We start from the raw sequence: 20232 nt of genomic DNA, 5'->3' as shown, positions 1-20232 counted from the left end.
GTGGACAGAGGTTAGAGAAGCTAAATATGGCACCAGCCTGAGTTATCTGACTGTTGTTTGTGTTGTCCTTTAATCAAACTCACTGTTTGTCTGCGTTGAGCTTTCGCCAGTTACACCCTCACCAGTTTGACTGTGGACAGTGTAGGTTCAGTGTGGCAGTCATACTTTACATATTTCTCTGTGCGTAGTGCATTTGATTGACATTTAACTATTTAACTTAACTTTATAGACTGAACTATTATATTTGGCTTTAAAATCTATTTAGAATAAAAAGTCACATTATGAATTGCATTAATTGTTTCGTTTTAAACTCTGTATTAAGTCAATGCTGAGGTTTAAATAGTGTATTTTAATTTAATAAGATTTTCTTGTCTAATCATGAACTTCAAAAATGGTGAGGGTAAGCTACAGCTGTAGACGCACCTGCGTTGGAGAAATTTCCAACCAATGTCAAATAATCTACTTCCTGCAGTTTATCTACTAGCCAATTATGAGAGGCTGTAAAGTGAAGTACTAAAGTAGAAATAAGTAATGTTGTTAGGTGATGTTTGCGGAATCATTAAAAAAAAAATCTTTAAATCATCCCCCAAAAACCTGCAAAATTTTAAAATAATTATTTAATTTTTATTTGATTATTTTTAAATTCTGCCTCAAAAAATCAGCAAAATTGAAAAATATTTTATTTAATTTAATTTCTATGTTATTTTGTTATTTTTTAATTCTGCTCCAAAAAATCAGCAAAATTTATATTTATTTGATTGTATTACATTTAAACTCTTACCCCAAAAATTAAATTAAATTAAATGTATTTAAATTTTTCTTATTGTTTTTCCCATCATGTCTGCATTTGTCATTTTAGGTTGACACATATACATTTTTTTGGTTTATTTTGCACCACCAGACCTCTTTAGGGAGGGATATAAAAGCCCTTTTTGGTGTTTATTGAAAAGCTGACTGTCCTGGTTTTAACGAGGTTTTGGATAATGTTGGATATTGGCAGAAAGCTAATATTGAACATCTTTAGTCTAAAGCCAAAATCCCTAGTTTTAACCTAAGCCAACTCCCTCACTGGTTCTTTTTGTTGTGTCTCTAGCTGTGGACATGTGGGTCCTGGCAGTGCAGCCACACGCTCAGCGGCCACCAAGACTGTGTCCGAAGTTGCCGCTTCTCATGGGATGGCCAACGCCTGGCAACCGGCGACGACAACGGAGAGATCCGGGTCTGTATTCATAGCCGGCAGCTTTTCATATGACTTCACACTTTCATTTTGTGAAAGTAGACACAATATCCTTTTGATGAAGTGGAGTTGAGTTTCACTGGGGAGGAAATGGCAAAGGTTTCTTAGTATTTCCAGGAGTAGACGGTTTATTTCAGCATTTCAGTGAATGTTTGCTCAGAGATTGATGATCAAGTTGAGTAAAACCTTCCTACCAGGGTTGGCGTCAATTACATTTTTCAGTTACAATTATGTTTCCAATTACCCATGTTTTTTCCAATTACACTTCAGTTACAATTATTTTTTATCCTCAAAGTCAATGACAATTACTTTCTCAATCACTAAAGTTCAATTACAATTAATCACATTTACTGAGCCTGATATAAATCAACTAATAAAAGTGAACCTTCCTCTTGTGTTAGCTTTCTGTTCGCATCTCTAATGATAACGGGTCCTAAATCAGCTGTAAAATCACAATAAAATAATATCTATCATCTAATTTTTTTCCCTATCTATTGGTTAGCTTGTTGGGCTTCCTAATCAATGAAAATATACATTTCATATTTTTGGTGTGGGTGTCTGAGCATTTTTTTTGTCAGTATACCCATTGGTTAAAATTTTTATTGGTAAAATGTGGGAAAGCTTGATATGAAACACATTTTAATAATTGTTAACTTTTCATGGCAATTAAAATTACAAAGTCAATTATCTGGACTTATCAGATCTTTCTATCCACCTTTTTCCCTTTTCCTTTTACAACTTCCTTTGCCCTTTTTCAAAATGGGGCAAAGAACACTTTTTTCAGACCTTTTGCCAATAAATATCCCTTTTTTTCCTCTTTTTTTGTACATTTTCCCCCCCTTCTATCAAATGTTTGTCCTTTCTTAAATTTTTTTTGCTCTTTTCATCCAAATAATCCAACTTTTGCACAATAAATACCACCTACATTTTTCCCTTTTTCACTACTGTTTGCTACATTTTGCCCTTTTAAGTTACCCTTTGCCTTTACATACCATCTGGTTCCTCTAAATTTGCCCATTTTTTGGCCACCCTTGACTGCTTTTGGCCCATTTTAGTTACTTTTCACTCTTTTCTTGCCACACTTACCATTTTTGGACAACTTTTGGCCACCTGTTGCCATGTCTGCCTCTACTCACTCGTAGCGGACCGGACTGACCCAGTTTGGGTCGACGGCCCACCGGGACGATGCCTGGTATGCCAGATGACCAGTCCACCCCTGATCTGAACTCACTTACAATTTAATTACGATTACGACAGCAACATTTTTTTTAAAATTACAATTATAATTACGCCATAATTCTACTTAATTATCAATTATGCGATTACAATTGTATTTGACCCCAACCTTGTTTCCTACTGTGTCCTGTGCTTTCTGATGCTGCTGCTTCCACACACCAAAAGAGCCAATGTTTGTAGCATGAGAAGCATGTCATCAATCATAAATAAACAAGATAATCTGCTGCGCATCGTGCAAAAAATGAAAGTGATTATAGAAATCACATCATAATTACACTTCATCAGTCATTTAGATTAAGGGACTGCTACTCCATGCTGATGGGGGAGGGGATGAAAGAGGAGAGGCAGGATGGTTCCTTGGAGAGGAGGAGGAGAGCAGGAAGAGGAGGAGATGTCTGACAGTAGGAGGTGAAGGAGAGGACTCCAGCTGCCAAATTGGATCTCTGAGGCTTTGGAGAGCATGCTGTGTGTAAACACACACACACACACACACACACACACACGCTCCGTCCACAAGGGGTTAACTCGGCCTTTGAACTGTTGCAGTAGCGGGTGGTTCCGTCACATCCTCGATGCCTTTACAACGCTGAAATCTAACCCCGTTTCCATGGAAACAAATGTGAGTCAGCCAGGACAAAAAGCACCGCCAAGTGTTAAATATAGACGTACGTACGTGTGATGTGTCATTGTCAAATGAACATGGCATGTGCACGGTTGCATAATGGCTTTGGTAGACATGATGTGCTGCTTAAGCAGTGAGAGTAGAGTGTGTGTGCGTGTGTGCGTGCGCGCGTGCTCACCTGAAGGTGAAAGGACCAATCACAGATACTGTTCTCTATGATATCATGGCAACAACTGTTTTACACACATTGGGTCTGAATGGCATCAGATAAAGAATCAATGATCGCATGAATCATGTGTGCGTTGGGTACAAATGCCAGAATGGCAGAGCCAACAACTGATCATTATCATTACATGTTGTACAGATATTTTAGAGCAGGGGTTCTCTTGGGGTCAGACACTGGGAGGGGGTGGCCAGATGCCTTCTGCATGTATATAAACCCTTTCCACCACTTTTCCCACCAAATGTTGCATATGTTGACCCATTATTGTCACTTTTAACCTTTTTTCACCATATTTCATGCTTATTTTTGCCAATTTAACCACATTGTCATGCCCATTATTTGCCTGTTTAAACTAATTGTAATTGGTATCAATACCGATGAAGTTCAAAAATGAGAAGCTTGCAGTTATTTTTTCCTTAGTTATTGCCCAGTTTTTTTCTTTCTCTGAGGTATCTTCAAAGGGGACAGCTTTTTTCAGAAACCGTTTAAGCTAGGATAACCAAATTTGGTGTGTGGCTTCAGGGTATCAATGCCTTGATGGAGTTCGAAAATGAAAAGTGCGCAAATATTTTTTTCAGAGTTATTGCCTTTGTGCTGTTTTTTTTAAGTTCTTAGACTTAGAACATTTAGGAAAAGGTTGTGAGTTATGATGACAACCAATCTGGAGAGGGATGTTGACGACTATGTCTTCTCGTTTCCTCTGTCACAGCTGTGGAACGTGATGGACGGAGCGTTACTGAAGATCTGTTCCCGGGAGGGTAAGGACGGCATGGACTCCCTCCATGGAGGCTGGGTCACTGACCTCCACTTCTCACCTGATGATTCTCTGCTGGTCTCGACTGGTGGTTACATCAAGGTATGTACAAACACCTCCATGGTCGCTTTGGCCAACGCCGCTGGTGTGAAGGGCTCGACTGGAAGTTGTGGGAGTAATGTTTGTATCGTCCTTGTTATGCTTCTGTTTTTGTTTGTTTGATCAATATAAATCCTGGACAAGGGCTACTTTTATCACATCAAGGCCACAAAAAATGTGATTGTTTGATTTACATTATCAACACCTTATCATCATCATTCATGTTAGCATTTAGAATAATGATCACTCGGAATGTTAATACAAATAAGAACAAGCGATTTTGTCTTTTTTTTGTTGTTTTGTTTGTTTTTAGTCTTTTTCTTAATTATTGTTACCATATTTTGTGAATTTCTGTTGTCATTCTGTGTATTTTCTTTTCATTTTTTGGGGTTTTGTTGTTGATTTTGTTGTCTTTTTGTTTTTAAAGGAATTTTTTTATTGTTCTGTCTTTGTTTTTGTGTGTTTTTGTAAATTTTTCTTTTTGTGTATTGTCAATGTTGTGTATTTTCTTACCATTTGGTGTAGTTTTGCTGCCACTATGTGTATTTTTGTTATACTTTTGTGTATTTTTATTGTCCTTTTTTATGTTTTTGAGCTTTTTCTTGTCATTTTGTGTGATTTTAAATGCTTTTGGTGTCATTTGTTCTCTTTTTAAATGCTTATGGTGTCATTTTGTGCTGCTGATTTATGTAAAATCACTTCATGCCTCAGACTAAGCCATCAGTGTGTCTTTGTAACATGAGCAGGAGAGTGCGGACCTCCTGTATTTCACTGCCTCTATTTAACAACAGACAGGGTCAGGGCGCAGGCGGCCATTTGTCGAGCAGTGATGTAATCCTCGAGTGAGAGCACTTCTGATCAATGAGGCTTTACAGCTCAGATTACTCCTGATACTGTGTGTGTGTGTGTGTGTGTGTGCGTGTGTGCGTGTGTGTGTGTCAGGGGAATAAAGCTCTATTTTTTTTTTACCTGCCTGTGGGGGTGGACAGCACGACTCCGCTGGATGATGTCATTCAGCCTTTTCATAAACGGACGCTTTTAACAGGATTTAATTCCTGCTGATGAGACCTGATGATGGCACAAAATTGATTTCCCTCAGACAATCCATCATTTCCTCCCAGATGATGTATTGTTGTATGAATCTGAAGACTTTTGATTCCTCTCAGATTTCACTTGGAGAAAATGTGCAATAGATGGTAGAGAACACTGACAGTAATAATGTGAGGCACGGAGTGGGAAATATTAGATTTACTGCTCTTTTAATGGAAAAGTGCATGCAGTTATTAATTAAATGAGCATGAAGCCAATTATAAAGGATTGTATACAGCAATCATCATTTACGGATGAATTTTGATGATGGCTTATCTAATAATAGGGAGAGGGGACTTGTCTTCTTTGGGAGATTCGTAAATTTAGAAGATTGACCTTGACTTAGATCGTTTCTTTAAGCCAGGGTTATTTCAGTAGTTTGGAGCGACGGCAACTTCATCAGAGTGAAGCAACTTCAGGGGAAAAATAACTGCAAACGGCAATGCACACCCCTACTCTGGGACCAATACCTCAAATCTGCCGATATCGCACACAGAGCGGATCAGGACGGGTTTCTTATCCTCGAAATCTTCGCTCCAATGCGCAAAAATGTCACTAAACTGACTTTTTATGGTAGAGATGAAAACAAACATTCAAGTGGCTTTTTCATCCTTTTTCCATTTGTTTTTGGAGTAAACTATGTTTTAATCATTGATCTATGAGGCAAGCACTGTGGTTTCATCTAATTAAAAAGAACAGCCTGTATACAGGCTGTTCTGATCTCCGACCATCTACAGTAAAAGTCAGCCAGTTTGTAATAGTTGCATAACAGTATGAAGTTGCCAAATTACCACATTGGATTTGTTCAGAAGCAATCGCGTCCGTCTCAGAGTCCGACTCGCTGTGATCGCTCTGCTGTAGTTCACAGTAAGAAGAGCGGACGAAGCGGTGTATCAGACTGGTTCCAGTAAAAAGTGAATTTTACAGCGATCCTACGGTGTTTGCACATGCGCAGCATGAGAATTTGAGGCACAGCTTCAACAGTGTGATATCCTCAGTTACCAGGATGTCAGACATGTTTGATTTTCTTGCGACCATTTGATCGCTGGTCGTGAGGTGTTAATCGCTTCTCGTGACATCATGTATACTACACAATGCATGACACATGATTTAGTTGAGACTCGGGCCGATCCCCAAAATAGACACACAAGTAAATAATCGGCTCAAAATGGGTCAGAAATCGCAGTGTACGCTCACCTTAAAGCTTCTGTCTTTTTGTGGAAAAAAGTGCACAGAATTATGCCTTTTCTCATTAGAAACCGTTAGACCATGAAGAACTGCATTTGTGTATCCATCAAGTTCTAAATCCAGACATGAAGGCAAAAGAAACACAAATGACAACCATTATTATTGGGTTAATGAGATGGCTTCATTATTCAGTTCTGTTAAGCCTCTCTCTCTCTGTCGACGTGACGGATCAGTGTGATGATGTGAGGTGAGGTGATGGATTATTGTGCCTGTCGTAAAGGCTGAACCCCCCCCTGAGTCCTGAGCTTTGATTGAATAATCGTGCTACTTCTCGGCCCAATGGCGAGTAGAGACTATTCTGTCATTAGTGTGACATGGTGGATTTGCAGTGACACATCGTGCAGTTCAAAGAGATCAAGCAAACACAATCATAAAACTTATCTATCAGTCAGCGAGGGCGTCTTGTTCATGGATAAACGTGTTTGTCTTTTGATATTTAGGACTGTTTGTTTGTTTGTATGTTTGTGTGTTTCTGAATAGTTAAAATGACACTGAAACTAGAACTAAAAGACTGAATAAATTATTCACCACCGTTTGTTCTTTCTTTCTTTCTTCTTTCTTTCTTTCTTTCTTTCTTTCTTTCTTTCTTGGGGAAAAAGACTTTGGCAATCAGCTCCATGTCCATCAGGCTGTTTGGTTTGTACTCATCCTCAGCTGTTGTAAGGGAGGGCTTTCATTATAGAGGATCAGTGGGATTGTGTAAGATGTGCTTTTGGATCATAGCAGTGGAGTCATTGAGATTGAAGTTTGGCTTTGCTGTAGCGATGCTCGAAATAATGGCTCAGCTGAGGAGTGGGAGGACTGTCAGAGAATAGAAGGGGAGTTTAGATGTACATTTTACCCAAACCAAAGAAGACTTGAAAGGATGTTGTTGTGTACGGACTGTGCTGTTCTAAATGTGTTGTTTCTTGATCTCATGGTGCAGTGGATTGCGTACTCTGGCACTCTGGTTCTGGTACAAAAGTTGTACAAATGTCCAACCTTATCCTTCTTTTATTAGCCCTGGTAGCAATTGAAAAGAATTATCAGTGATTGACACCATTACCCAATGTTCACAGAAAGCAGCTTTGTTCACTGTAGAGATCAGAACTGTCTCCACCAGTCTAGTAAAGTCTAGTCTAGGATAGTCTTTCTAGACTGAAAGAGAGCAATGCGTCCAGACGAGCAGCAAAGAAAGACTAAATTTGTCTACTTTGGTTCTAGTTCCGATTGCAAAATTCTTAATGTGAGATTCCTAAACCGCACCAGTACCTGAGATAGTCCCTAGGTGTTCTGTTTAAACTGGTTAACATTTTAAACAAGGCTTCAAGTCATACAAAACCCGAGGGTAGGGATGCTACACTGAGTTCACGATATGATACGATAGACATAATGTGCTCTCGATATCAATACGATACAACATTTTTGGAAAGGAAAAAATTGCAGTTGGAAAAATAACCATGCTTTTATTTGACAACTCGTACCCTCAACGATACATCTTTATATATCTTGAATCACCATATATTGTCCCAACTTTAGTATTTTCACAATTAGTTTTGCAAAAATCTAAACCCACAAGCTTAAAAAACGGCTTTTTGAGATGTTTTAAGAAACACCAGGGGCCGGTAGCGTTATGTTTGCGTTATATGTTAGCATAATGTTTTCACAGCAAAATGCCTGAAATAGTTTTGAGGCAGTACTCTTCCTGCACCACTGTATCTCTCCATTTCCGCGATATTATGTATTATTTTTTTAAATTGTGCAAAATAAATAAAATTAATTCTTGCATAACTAAATGTGAAATTAAATAAATTATGTTCTTATCGACTACTTAAAAGAACGTTTTTTTGTTTTTTTTTACGGTTTTGCATGACTTTAATTATACCAGGTTAGGGCTGTGATTTAAGGCCCATTGAGGAAAGTAATGAATGTGACTACACACACAGTTAATTCCTGACTGAAACATATTTTTCTGATTCATCTCCTGCGTCATATTTGGTGTTTTGTCATTGGCCGAGCCTTGCGCTGTCCTGCTGTGTGTTTTATTGCTCGTTCTCACCCTGTACAGTCAGGTGAGTGCGGATGGTGTAATTAAAAGCAGCAGGTCTTTGTGTGGGAGCCTGTGCTTGTCCAGCCCCCCACTGTGATTCATTACCAGTTATGTGTTAAATAAGATATGTTCAACATTTATATTCTTCCAACACAACCCAATGAATTTGTTATATTGATGTGTTTGGCTACGCAACAAAGCTGAAGGCAGCCACCTGTGTGTGTGCGTGCGATGTGGTCCTGCCCTCAGAAAGAGGTTATTACACCCTACAGTGACTCCCATCAGTCGTTGTCCCTCCTGTTCTTGGACCTGCCAAATCTGACGCTGTTCTCACACCTGGCCTCGACACACACGTACACACATGTACACAGGTATAGAGGTGTAAATCAGCTAATCCTGAGTAGACACACACCATTCAGAGAATAATTCACACCGTGTTTGTTGCAATAACACAAAAAAACACTCAGACTGCTGCATCGACCAAAGTTTTTCCTTTTCGTTCACAGTATTGTTTAAAAAAAAATCCTGCCTCAACATAAAGGCTAAAACACAAGTTCTAAGCCTTGAGGCACCAAAACTTTTACTAAAACAAGAACACTCAGAGCGCAAACCTCCGCCAAGCACCAAATCTCCTTTTTACCAGGTATTGACAGTTATCTGGATCAATGATCCTGATCATGGTACTACGATCATTCACTCGGAAGAAATTTCTACCACATGGCTGTGCTGTTTTATACTCAAAACAGAAAGTAAAACAGAATTAATTATGAGTAGAGCATGTAATCCTCAAAGTCACCAGCAGGAGGTGATGTAGACAGCAGCTCAAAGAGCTGAACTAGGGAATGATCGATTATTTTATTTTTTTAAATGATCCACAACCAGTATCTTGATCCATATCATCCCAAAAATCTAATCACTTGTTCCTTATCCCATTTCAGGTATTTGCCGAAAACTTTGAGTTGATTTGTTTGACTTCACGGATAATAAATAAATAAACACTGGCAGAAACATAACCTCCTTGGTGGATGTAATGAAGGAAAAGCATATACGTGAGCTTGGAAAAATGATTAATGCTAAGCTTATACCTAATGAGCCATCTTTTTTGCAGTTTTTTTTAGACAATATCAAACATGATTGGTGTTATCTTAAGTCTTTTAGTCTTGACTAAAGTCTTATTCAGTCGACAAAAATCTAATATTATTTAAAATTTGGCTAAAACTAAGTTGCATTTTAGTCAAAAGACTAAAACTAAGTATAAGTAACAACAACACAGAAATTAAACTTCATTGATCTTACACATGGAACATGCTGCATGCTTTTCCAATATATAACGCTATGATAATATAATTTTTTATTGTTTTCAAACTTTTCTTTTTACTCATTTTTGTTCACGTTTGTTACTAAGTGGAAAAACGCTTTGTGAATGTGGCCCTTTTCTAATTCCATGAGTGGCAGGTCCACTGTTTCAATGAGTCGGTGAAATCTTCTGCTCTAAGCCAGCTGTCAAAAGCCAGGCCGAGGAAGCAGCTCATCAGCAGAGATTCTGCTCCATGTTGATAATCCACATTGGACATGTTTTCATTTTCCACATGTTGGTACACGTATCTATTTCTGAACTGTCCTCACAGCTGGGTTTAGTTTTATGTAATCAAGCTTTGGGGAGGAACAAAACAGTTTCTTGGTTTTTTTTTTCTTTTTCTTCTTTTTACATCAGTTCATCCTCCCAGTCATCTTTGATGCTTGCTTATCTTAATCAGGCTTACAGGATTTTGGCCACGTGCGGCCCCAAAACAAATCCCCCAAAAAACTGTAACTCAAGAAGTTGGAAGAAATATGATGCATGATGTAATACACAAAATAGTCCAAAGATTACACAAATCCACAACAAAATTATGGAAAATAACTCCCAAATCTTATTATTATTAACAAGAACGCACAAAATAATAACAAAATACACGACAAAAAACACACAAAATGACAACGTAAATTCCCAAACAAACAAAAATACACAAAATAACTCCAAAAACACAAAAAATGACTTCCATAAGGGCCAGCAAAGTTTTTTTATTGGCTCAGGTGGTAGAGGGTCGTCTTCTGATCGAGAGGTTGGGGGTTCGATCCCAGTACCTGACTATGTGTCGAAGTGTCCTTGGGCAAGACACTGAACCCTAAGTTGCTCCCAATGGTCGACTAGTGCCTTGCATGGCAGTCCTGTCCCACTGGTGTGTGAATGTGAGAGTGAATGGGTGAATGAGCTGATATGTAAAGCGCTTTGGGACTGCTTCAGTGTGGTTATAAGGCGCTATATAGATCTGGTCCATTTACCATTTACTAGCTAGCAAACGTAGCAGCCGCCACGCTTTATCAATTCACTAATGCACTGTGAACGTACGTATAGCATTTAGCATAGCACGATTACGTCCAAAGGCAGCGTAGAGAGCTGCCTTTTTACGTAAATGGTTTTCATCTTGGGGAACTGACTGCGCATGTGCAAACACATAAAAACACAGGCTATGAGGGCCGGAGGCAGAGCAGCAATGTGCTTTTGGGAAGGGGTGTGGCCTCCACCTGCCTTACAGCGGAGTGAGACTTGCCTCTGCCGTACCAAGAAATAGCGATATTTAGTCATTTGGGCTAAGAAGAGCACAAAATGCTGACATTTTCAAATTTATAGGTACTGTAGGCTATCGAAAAATTGATAAATAAATTATAATTATATTATAATTAAAACAAATAATTAAAATATCAATTCACCCTTGACTAGGCACTGCCTACCCTGCCTACCCTGACTGGACGTCACTGCAAAAAGATGATAAACAAAGTTAAAAGTTATTCTTCATACTGACATGAATGTTGATCATGTGGCCCTCAGATTAGGCCTTTACATTGTTGTGGCCCCCACTCTGATATACTGTAAGTTTCCCATCTCTGTTTTTGAGCCTCAGATGAAGCAAACATTCATGTGTGAACATTCCTATTGTCTGAACTGATGGTGTTTCATTTTGTTTCTGCTCGACTCACAACCACCAGCGTCCCAGAGGTATATGAGGTGCTGTTGTCTTACACGGCAACTCTTAACTGCAACACAACACCAGTGACACACAGCTGATTTAGGTTATCAGCTTATCTAGGTTTGTGTTTCCTTTGCACGCACACACTTGAACTCAAAAGCCCCAAACAATGAAAGGCCAGATGGATGGGGCTGCAAGAGATTAAAGAGGTTTTCCTTCCACCTCTGGTGTCAGACAATTACTTATCAGGAGAGCATGTGTTGGACGAGAAAAGGAGAAACAAGTCTTCACCTTATCTCACCTCCTTACACTCCTCTCTCCTTCATCACCTGTTTTTTTATCCCTAGGTTCCCTGTCTTCCTCCTGTGCTGTTTCGTTTTCACACTTTTCCTGATGTTTTCCTTTCTGGTTAAATGTTCTTTGTCTACTTGCAGAGTTACATCCGTATACCAATGCCCGTTTATAACACTAAGGGCTTTATTTCACTCATCCTGCTGCTTTCTCAGCACGAGCCATCACGATCAGGCACGTCCTAATGTTTCCTGGACTGTTGCAGCCAGGAATCACTCACCTGAAGCACGAAAGATCAGGAAGTGAAGGTCGCACTGATTCCCTCTTGAGAGTTTGTTGATTGATGGAGAATATATTCAGGTTAAAAAAACGATTGCATATCAAACAGTCTGTACAGAGTCATGGCCGTCACCTCTCAGATGGATGGAGGGGAATATTTTTATAGATTTAACCTTTATTTAAAGCTGCTGGAGATGATTTTTTTAACGGACAAAGACGATATACAAAGTTCAAGAGACAAGACGATATGTGATGACAAAAAGCAAACAAAAACATGCTTTATTTGTCTAACTTGCATGCTTACATATACTCTGGATATAATGTTTTTCAATTAAATAGGAATATAAATATAAATGAAACTATAACTAATAAAATAATAAAGGTGAAAAGTGCCACTGTGTAAATAGAACACAAAAACAGAGACAAAGACTTCCTGCCAGTTTAAAATTAAAACCAAATCATGTCATCATGACATTCTTCAAGAAATTAATCCTATCCTACCCCCAAAAAGCGCTGCCAAAGTGACATCCCAACATATTTCTGATGTTTACAGTGCACACACTGAAAGTTGCAGCAAAGCAATGGAAGATGTTTATTTTGGGGTTTACACAGAAATATCCGAATCTTGTAGAAATGAAATGTCTCGTAGAGTGAGGTGATATCACAAGGAATACTGGGAACACATCCTTTTCTAGCTAAGAAACACAAGAAATCACAGTAACAATGAATTAAAAACACTTCTATGCATCTGTCTATAGGACTCCATATCCCACGATGCAATGCACAAAACCTTTCCACCAATGTCAATAAATCAAGACTTTATACTGGAGGTCAAACATTTTCAAGCAGTAATTTGAACTTTTTACATTTGTTTGTGAGTATATTTGATTGATTTATTTTTGCGTACGTGCTCGTGCCCGGTGTGCATCGGGTCCTTTGAAAATGGATTTTCACTTACCGGTGGCGAGTCTGACATAGTGAGAAAAGTGCACGGTAAGCTGAACCAGCAGCTTGTATGAGCGATGCCGACTCCAACTTGTAAACAGCTGTGCACGAGGAAAACTGGGCTCGTGCACGCTATCTCGCACACGTAGGCGTTCCCTCTTGGAAGCAGGTAGAGTGTTGCGCGCGTGCAGAGGGCATTTTTTTTCTAAACTTTGGGAAAATTATCCTCTATACCTTTAAAACAGCATCAGTAGTTAGTAAAATAACGTTGTATATTAGTAATGACAGTTTAAATAACTGGAATAAAAAGAAAAAAAAAAAACACTCTTGATCTGGAATTTAACTGAAAGCTTTAACTGTGCACATGATGAATTGTTCATCTCCGGACCCCACAAATTCTTACAAATGTTTGTGAGGGTAAATGTATCGACTATATCAGCCCATTTATAGAAAGAATAGTCTTTATTAGTAGTCACTGATATTTCTCTGCAGGTAAATATCTAGAAAATAACTCACACCCCTAACTAATTAACGGTGTGAGATTTTTTTATGTTTTTTGCGAGCAATTCAAACTTCTATTTGTGACCTGTGGGGGCAGTAATGCACCTTAAAAGCTGGAGGAGGAGGAGGAGGAGGAAAAGTTTATTAACAGTTAAAAAACATGACGTGTAGTTGCAGCGTGTTTTTAATGACATACTTGGTCAGGCACATAATATTGTTTGCACTTGAAAAAAAGAAAGAAATTATGATTTTATTGATTTTATATTTACTTTTATACATTTTAGTTTAGTTTCAATTTGGGGAAGAGAAGTTTGTCAAAAGCTCATTCCTACATCATGCATGTAAAGAGTTACAATAAAACATTTCAAAATACATGTGCAACTCGGTTAAATAAAAGTCTGTTGGTCCAGTCATTGTAGTTTTCTGAAAGTCTCGTCTTGTCTCGTTCTCGTGAACCCAATATCGTGTCTTGTCTTGTCTCGTCTCGTGAGTGTATCGTCACACCCTACTCATAATAATAAAATTGTTGATTAACCTTTACTAGGGCCAGCATTTTAATAATTCTAGGGTTAAAACTCAGATCTCAAAATTTTAGGTGGGATCTTGTTGATCACCGTTGTTGCCCTTTAAAATTGACTTGGATGTATTTTAAAAGACAAGCTCCTGTAAATGCTTCTTGGTTTGTAGATTATTGAATTTAATAATTAATTTATAGTAATTTTTCATTGTTTGTGAAGTTTGAAACTTCTGAAATTCAAGGTCATTAACAATTTTGTGGAAACTGAATGGTTGAACATAATATTTTCCGACTTAAACCGATCTAAAATTCATTCTGCATTATTACTCATTTAGTTATAGTTCACAGGCAAACGTGCTTTAGATTCCATCATTTTTTCCGTCTCGCTGTTCCAGAAATAATCATCCCACAGCTCTGCTCCGACCTGTCTCTAAAAATACCAACAAATGCAAAACAGCTTCACAAAGTGCATCTATTGTTTTATTTTTTTTTTCTACAGCCATTGTTGTGTTCATTTGATTTGTGCTCCCATTTGAGAGATCATAGAAAAGCATTGTAACGTGCTTTAGCTGATCCGTGTGTGGTTAACATCCACGCTTTTGAATGTGAAGTGAGACGGAGACGAGATGAGCGCGGCCTGCTTTCTGTGCTCTTGTTGTCAGGCTCTGGGTGTAAACCAGGCTGGTGAAATATTTATGGGTCTCTGGGAGGCGCTTCCTTTCCTCCCCGCGCTGCTCATTAAACCAGGGTTAATTGTCTCTGCGGCTGAAATCGAGATGTCTTTGTGTGAGCCAATCACAGCACGACAAAACGCAGCAGAGCAAAGAAAGATCCCTCATGGATAAGATGAAATGTGTGTGTGGCTCAGTCACTGGTACCCTAGTAACATGGGGTCCAATCACTGGCCTGCAGACTGGTACCAGTCCAAGGACCGGAGAAAATTTGAAAATAAAATTGATTTATCTTAATCTTTGTTCTGGGCATTTTTGTTATGAAAAACTTTGGCACGTGTCACTTCACCTGTTAATTGCACTTGATTATACCAGTGTTTCTCAAATGGGGGTACATGTACCCCTAGGGGTACGCAATGGCACTACAGCGGGTATTTGAAAGAGAGAGAGAAATTAACAAATAAAGGCATTCAAATTATGGGATTCTACAATGTTTATTTTTAGGTAAAAAATTTTAAGCATAATAATGATGATGGAAATTATTAACTTGAGATAACCGGAAATTATAAAAACTATAGAAAAATATATTCAGGAGGCACTAAATACTGTTTCTTTCCACTTTTTTACAAAAACACACCCCCATCTCTCATTGGTGCAAAGAACACCTTCCTTTTTGGACCAAATTAATTGGCAGATCCCCCTTTTCAAAAAGGGGGATCTGAGGGTGAGTTCCAACTATACGGGGATACCACTCCTCATCCTCCTTAGTAAAGTCTGTTCAGGGTACTGGAGAGGAGGGTCTGCCGGATTGTCAAACAATGGATCCAGGAGGAGCAATTCAGTTTTCATTCTGGTCGCAGAACTGTGGACCAGGTCTACACCCTTAGCACTGTCCTTGAGGGTCCACGGGAGCTTGCCCAACCGGTCCACATGTGCTTTGTGGACTTAAAGAAGACATTCGACTGTGTCCCTCTGGGATTTCTCTGGGGGGTCCTTCGGGAGTATATGTATCGGACCAGCTGATAGGGGCAGTCCATTCCTTGTTACGGGAGTCAGAGCTTGGTCCACATCGCCAGCAGTAAGTCGGACTCGTTTCCAGTGAGAGTTGGACTTTTATGGACAGAATTTCTAGGTGCAGCTAGGGCATCGAGGGGTCCAGTTTGGTGGCCTCAGGATTGGGTCACTGCTTTTTGCGAATGATGTTGTCCTGTTGGCTCCATCAGGCTGTGACCTTCAGTTCTCTCTGGATTGATTCAAAGCCAAGTGTGTGTATGAGAATCAACATCTCCAAATCCGAGTCCATGGTTCTCGACTGGAAAAAGGTGGAGGGCCTCCACTGGGCTGGGGATGAGGTCCTGCCCCAAGTGGAGGAGTTCAAGTACCTCAGGGTCTTGTTCACGAGTGAGGGATCGACTAATTGGTGCGGCATCTGCAGTGATGCAGATGATGCAGAGTCTGTATCGATCCATCATGGTAAAGAGGGAGCTGGGCCAAAAGGCGATGCTCTCCATTTACCGGTCGATCTTCGTTCCTACCCTCACCCATCGTCATGATCTTTTGGTCATTACCGAAAAAACAAGATTGCCAGAATTAATTTCCGCCGTAGGGAGGCTGAGCACTCCCTTAGTGATAGGGTGAGAAGCTCAGTCATCTGGGAGGGGCTCAGAGTAGAGCTCACGTACCTCCGGAAGATGCAGGACAAGTTGGAGAGAATGTCTCTCTGCTGGCCTGGGAAAGCCTCGGGATCCACCAGGAAGAGCTGGACGAAGTGGTCGAGGAGAGGGAAGTCTGGGCTTCCTTGCTAAGGATTCTGCCCCCGCGACCTGACAATGGATTAGCGAGACTGATGAATGGATGGGTTAATATGCGAGTGTTATATACACCTTAATATTACAAATATACATCACTTTGCTCTGCACACATCTATATGGAAACTGCTTTACAAATAATTAAAGATACACATTTTAAATTGTGTAATGCTGTGATGAACACTAAGAATAACAATGATTAATTACTGTTTTGATCCAAATATGGCAACCCTAATTATAGGACAACTGCCCCAGTTTCTCCTTCACATATTCAGAGTCAACATCGTCTTATAATACTCATCATGTCACCATTGCAGGACTTTTTGTTATTTATAAATCTTAAATGTATCATCAGAATCTATTATGGTTTGTTTTCTTGCCCTAGTTTTCAGCCACCTTGTTGCTCTCTCCTTCTTTTCCTTTACTGGTGCAACACGAGTAACAAACCAGGTCAAAAGGGAAATGTATTACAGAAATTGAAAAACGTCTTTACAATTTACGCCTAATAATAGCGTTGATCTTTATTTCAACAGCATGGAAAGAGTAATTATGTGTATTTATGTCTGCAGCTTTCATTAAACCTTCACAAAAGGATGGAAGTATAATAATAATTCTGCAGAAGAAGCCTGCAGTGATATCAAGCGTCGATGGTTCAAGGTGTTCTAGCAAATTTTCCCATCATGGAGGAGAACAATTTGCATTTTGAATTTAAATGAGTCATTTCATTCTTCCAAAAAATACAGATAAAGCACAGCTGTCTCTACTTTCTTTCGATTTAATTAAGAAAAAATCTTTTTTAAGTTTTCCTAAAGAAAAGATGCACAAGCTAACCATTCATGAACCAGAAATAACACTCAAAGAATCACGTTGTTCAGATATATCCCCAATAGCAACTTGTATATAACAATTAGTGATTATTTTATTGTCAGTGTTTAGTATAATATAATGAACAATAGCTGAAATGGTTTTATTATCTTATTGGTTTCTGTGCGGTCCTGTCTGTACAGTCAGTGTTCTTTCTTATGAGATTGACTACGTAAGGAAACATTTAAATGGTGTGAGGAGGAAGAGTATATTTTAGTTCAGGAGCCAAATACGGACCAAGATTAGCTTAAGTGGGACACAGATTTTAGGTGAAAAAAAGAGCAAATTCAACATTAATGTGCCCTGGTTTGTACTTCCACGTATAAATGATATATAAATGATGAGATCCTGCAGGATCTTCACTGAAATTTCCCTGATTTTTTGAATTTTGAAAAATTTCTTGGAATTTGAGAAAAATATGCCAGATTTTGGAAAAAATTAAGAATTCTTACACCAATTTCAGATTAAAATGACTGCTGTCATATGATATAAGAGCTCTGCAAATATTGTGGATTTTATTTGAATTTGTGTATTTGGAGGTGCTGAGATATCTACAACAGAATTAGTTTATTTACAAAATGTTTGATGTTTTTTTTCCACTGCTCTAAAGCACTTTGTAAAATATAAATCTCGAAATTTCTGAAAAATTTAAATAGATTTTAGGCATTTTTTTTTATTTTTCATTAAATTAAAATGCACAATCTGTATTTCTACAGTATACTTTCACTCTGTGTGTCAAACTTGATCAGGAACTAATTCTAGAAAAAAGAAGTCTTTGGGGTCGCCAGAAATTCTTTATATCATAATGGGGTCACGATCCAAAAAAGGTTGGGAACCACTGCAGGAAATACTGTTTCATTCAATTTATTTACAAAATTAATTCTTTAAAATCACTCCTTCATTCCATCATTTATTATGCTCTATAGTTGTTGTTTTTTAATAGATTTCTAAGCAAAATGTGGTTGGACAAAGAGGGGAGTTGAGCCAAAGAAGTCATTTTTCAGCAGATTGAGCTTTGATGTATTATTTACTCAGAATGTGTCCTTCACTGCTCTCTTCCTGACATGGTCACACTCAACACACTCCATCAAACATGGTCTCTGGCCTTACAAACACACCTCTGCACTAAAGAGGAGGATTCTCTCTGCTCCTCTCCTCTCTCTGCTTCTTCGTCTTCACGTATATCCTCTGGTTTTTAGAAACCTTGCTGCTTCCTCAGAGACTCCGTGGAGTGCGAGGAAGATTAATTACTTTGCTCCTCTGTGCGCTCGCTCCCACATAAGCTCAGCTCAGGCCTTTACAGGAACACACAGACGGGTTTTATTTCTGTTATGTAAGCAGCGCTGACTCTCCATCAGGTAGCCTTGAATACACAGGGCCTATTTAGCGTCACCGTGGCTAACGGTGGAGGAACTGTCAGAGCAGATCTGAAGCAATGCACGCACTAATAGAAAATACTGAATTCCCCTGATGTGAGTTTTGTCCTGCATGTATGTGAGCGTGACACTAAGACATCGGCAGCTGGTGGCCCCTGGTCTAATTTTTCAGAGGCCCCCAAAGTAAGTGTACAAATGACTCCAAAAACACAAAACGACATTAAAGAAAAATTAAAATAACAACAAAATACACAAAACAAACCAAATGACAGAAGAATACACAATAGGACAACAAAATACACAGACTCCAAAGACATACAAAGCGACAGAAAAGTAGACAAAAATGTGCAAAAGAACTCCAAAAGTACACAAAATGACAGGGAAAAAATATTAAACTACAACAAAAAACATGCACAAAATGACTCAGAAAACATACAAAATGACAGAAAAGTACACAAAGGAACAACAAGCATTAACAAAAGGACTAAAAAAAAAGAAAACACAAAATGACAGAAATAGAGAGGACAGCAAAAATGCCCAAAGGTACTCTAAAACCACACAAAATGACTCTAAAACCACACAAAAGGACTTCAAAAACACACAAAATGACAGAAAAAAAAAACATTAAAGAACAACAAACATGAACAAAAGAACTCCAAAAACACACAAAATGACAGAGAAATACAGAAAAGGACAACTGAAATGCACAAAAATAAATACACATGCATATATGTGACAAAAATATTCCACTGCATATTGGGGTCAAACCTAAGATGACGAATGCTGCCGTGAAAAAATGTATTTACTATCTTCTTTTTCTTTTTCATAAATGAGGTTTTGAGGCAGAGAAAAAATAAGTGATATTTTTTTTATAATCAAAGTATTCCACTCATATTTCGAGGTATGGTTGCAGTACTTTAGAGGTGTCGTATTGCGTATCAATGAGGCTTTAACACACACACACACACACACACACACACGCGGGCCTAAAAAACCCAAATCTCTGCTGGTTTACTGAAATCAGTTCTAAACTGATAAAACCTGTTGAATAAAAGTGAGAAGTTTGAATGAGTTGTGCTTTCATAGGCTGTGCTTTTAAAGTGTAAACTAATCATCCTGTGATAATTGCAGTAATAAACCCTGCTGTGTGTGACACATGAGGAATAATAACCACAGGAGGAGTGTGACATGGGAATCCTCATATTCTGCAACACTCATACACTGGTTTAGCATCAGCGCTTCACTTGCTGTTTCCCAATAAATCAGAGTTGCAACCATCTGCTGAGAGGAAACCGTGACACACAAACAAACCAAACACATTCCCACAGGAGGAAACAACCTGTCCTGCAGTTGTTAGCGTGATAAATGTCCGACGTGCTGCACCGTTGCAGCATCTTTTCAGTGTTTGATCTGCTGCACTTCCCTCCTTTAT

General features: G+C 38.7%; 1 protein-coding gene across 1 annotated transcript in view; it reads left to right on the top strand.

The window, feature by feature from the left end:
- Positions 1-20232, top strand: part of apaf1 (apoptotic peptidase activating factor 1) — a 57008-nt gene that overhangs the window by 32109 nt on the left and 4667 nt on the right. The window contains exons 25-26 of the mRNA XM_028450685.1: positions 1094-1219; positions 4028-4174. The gene's annotated coding sequence lies outside the window, so the exon portion shown is untranslated. The remainder of the gene's footprint in view (positions 1-1093; positions 1220-4027; positions 4175-20232) is intronic.

Source organism: Gouania willdenowi, chromosome 6, assembly GCF_900634775.1.
Source record: "Gouania willdenowi chromosome 6, fGouWil2.1, whole genome shotgun sequence".
NCBI lineage: Eukaryota > Metazoa > Chordata > Actinopteri > Blenniiformes > Gobiesocidae > Gouania > Gouania willdenowi.
Note: the sequence above shows the minus strand (reverse complement) of the source record. Positions and strands in the feature narration are given on the sequence as shown.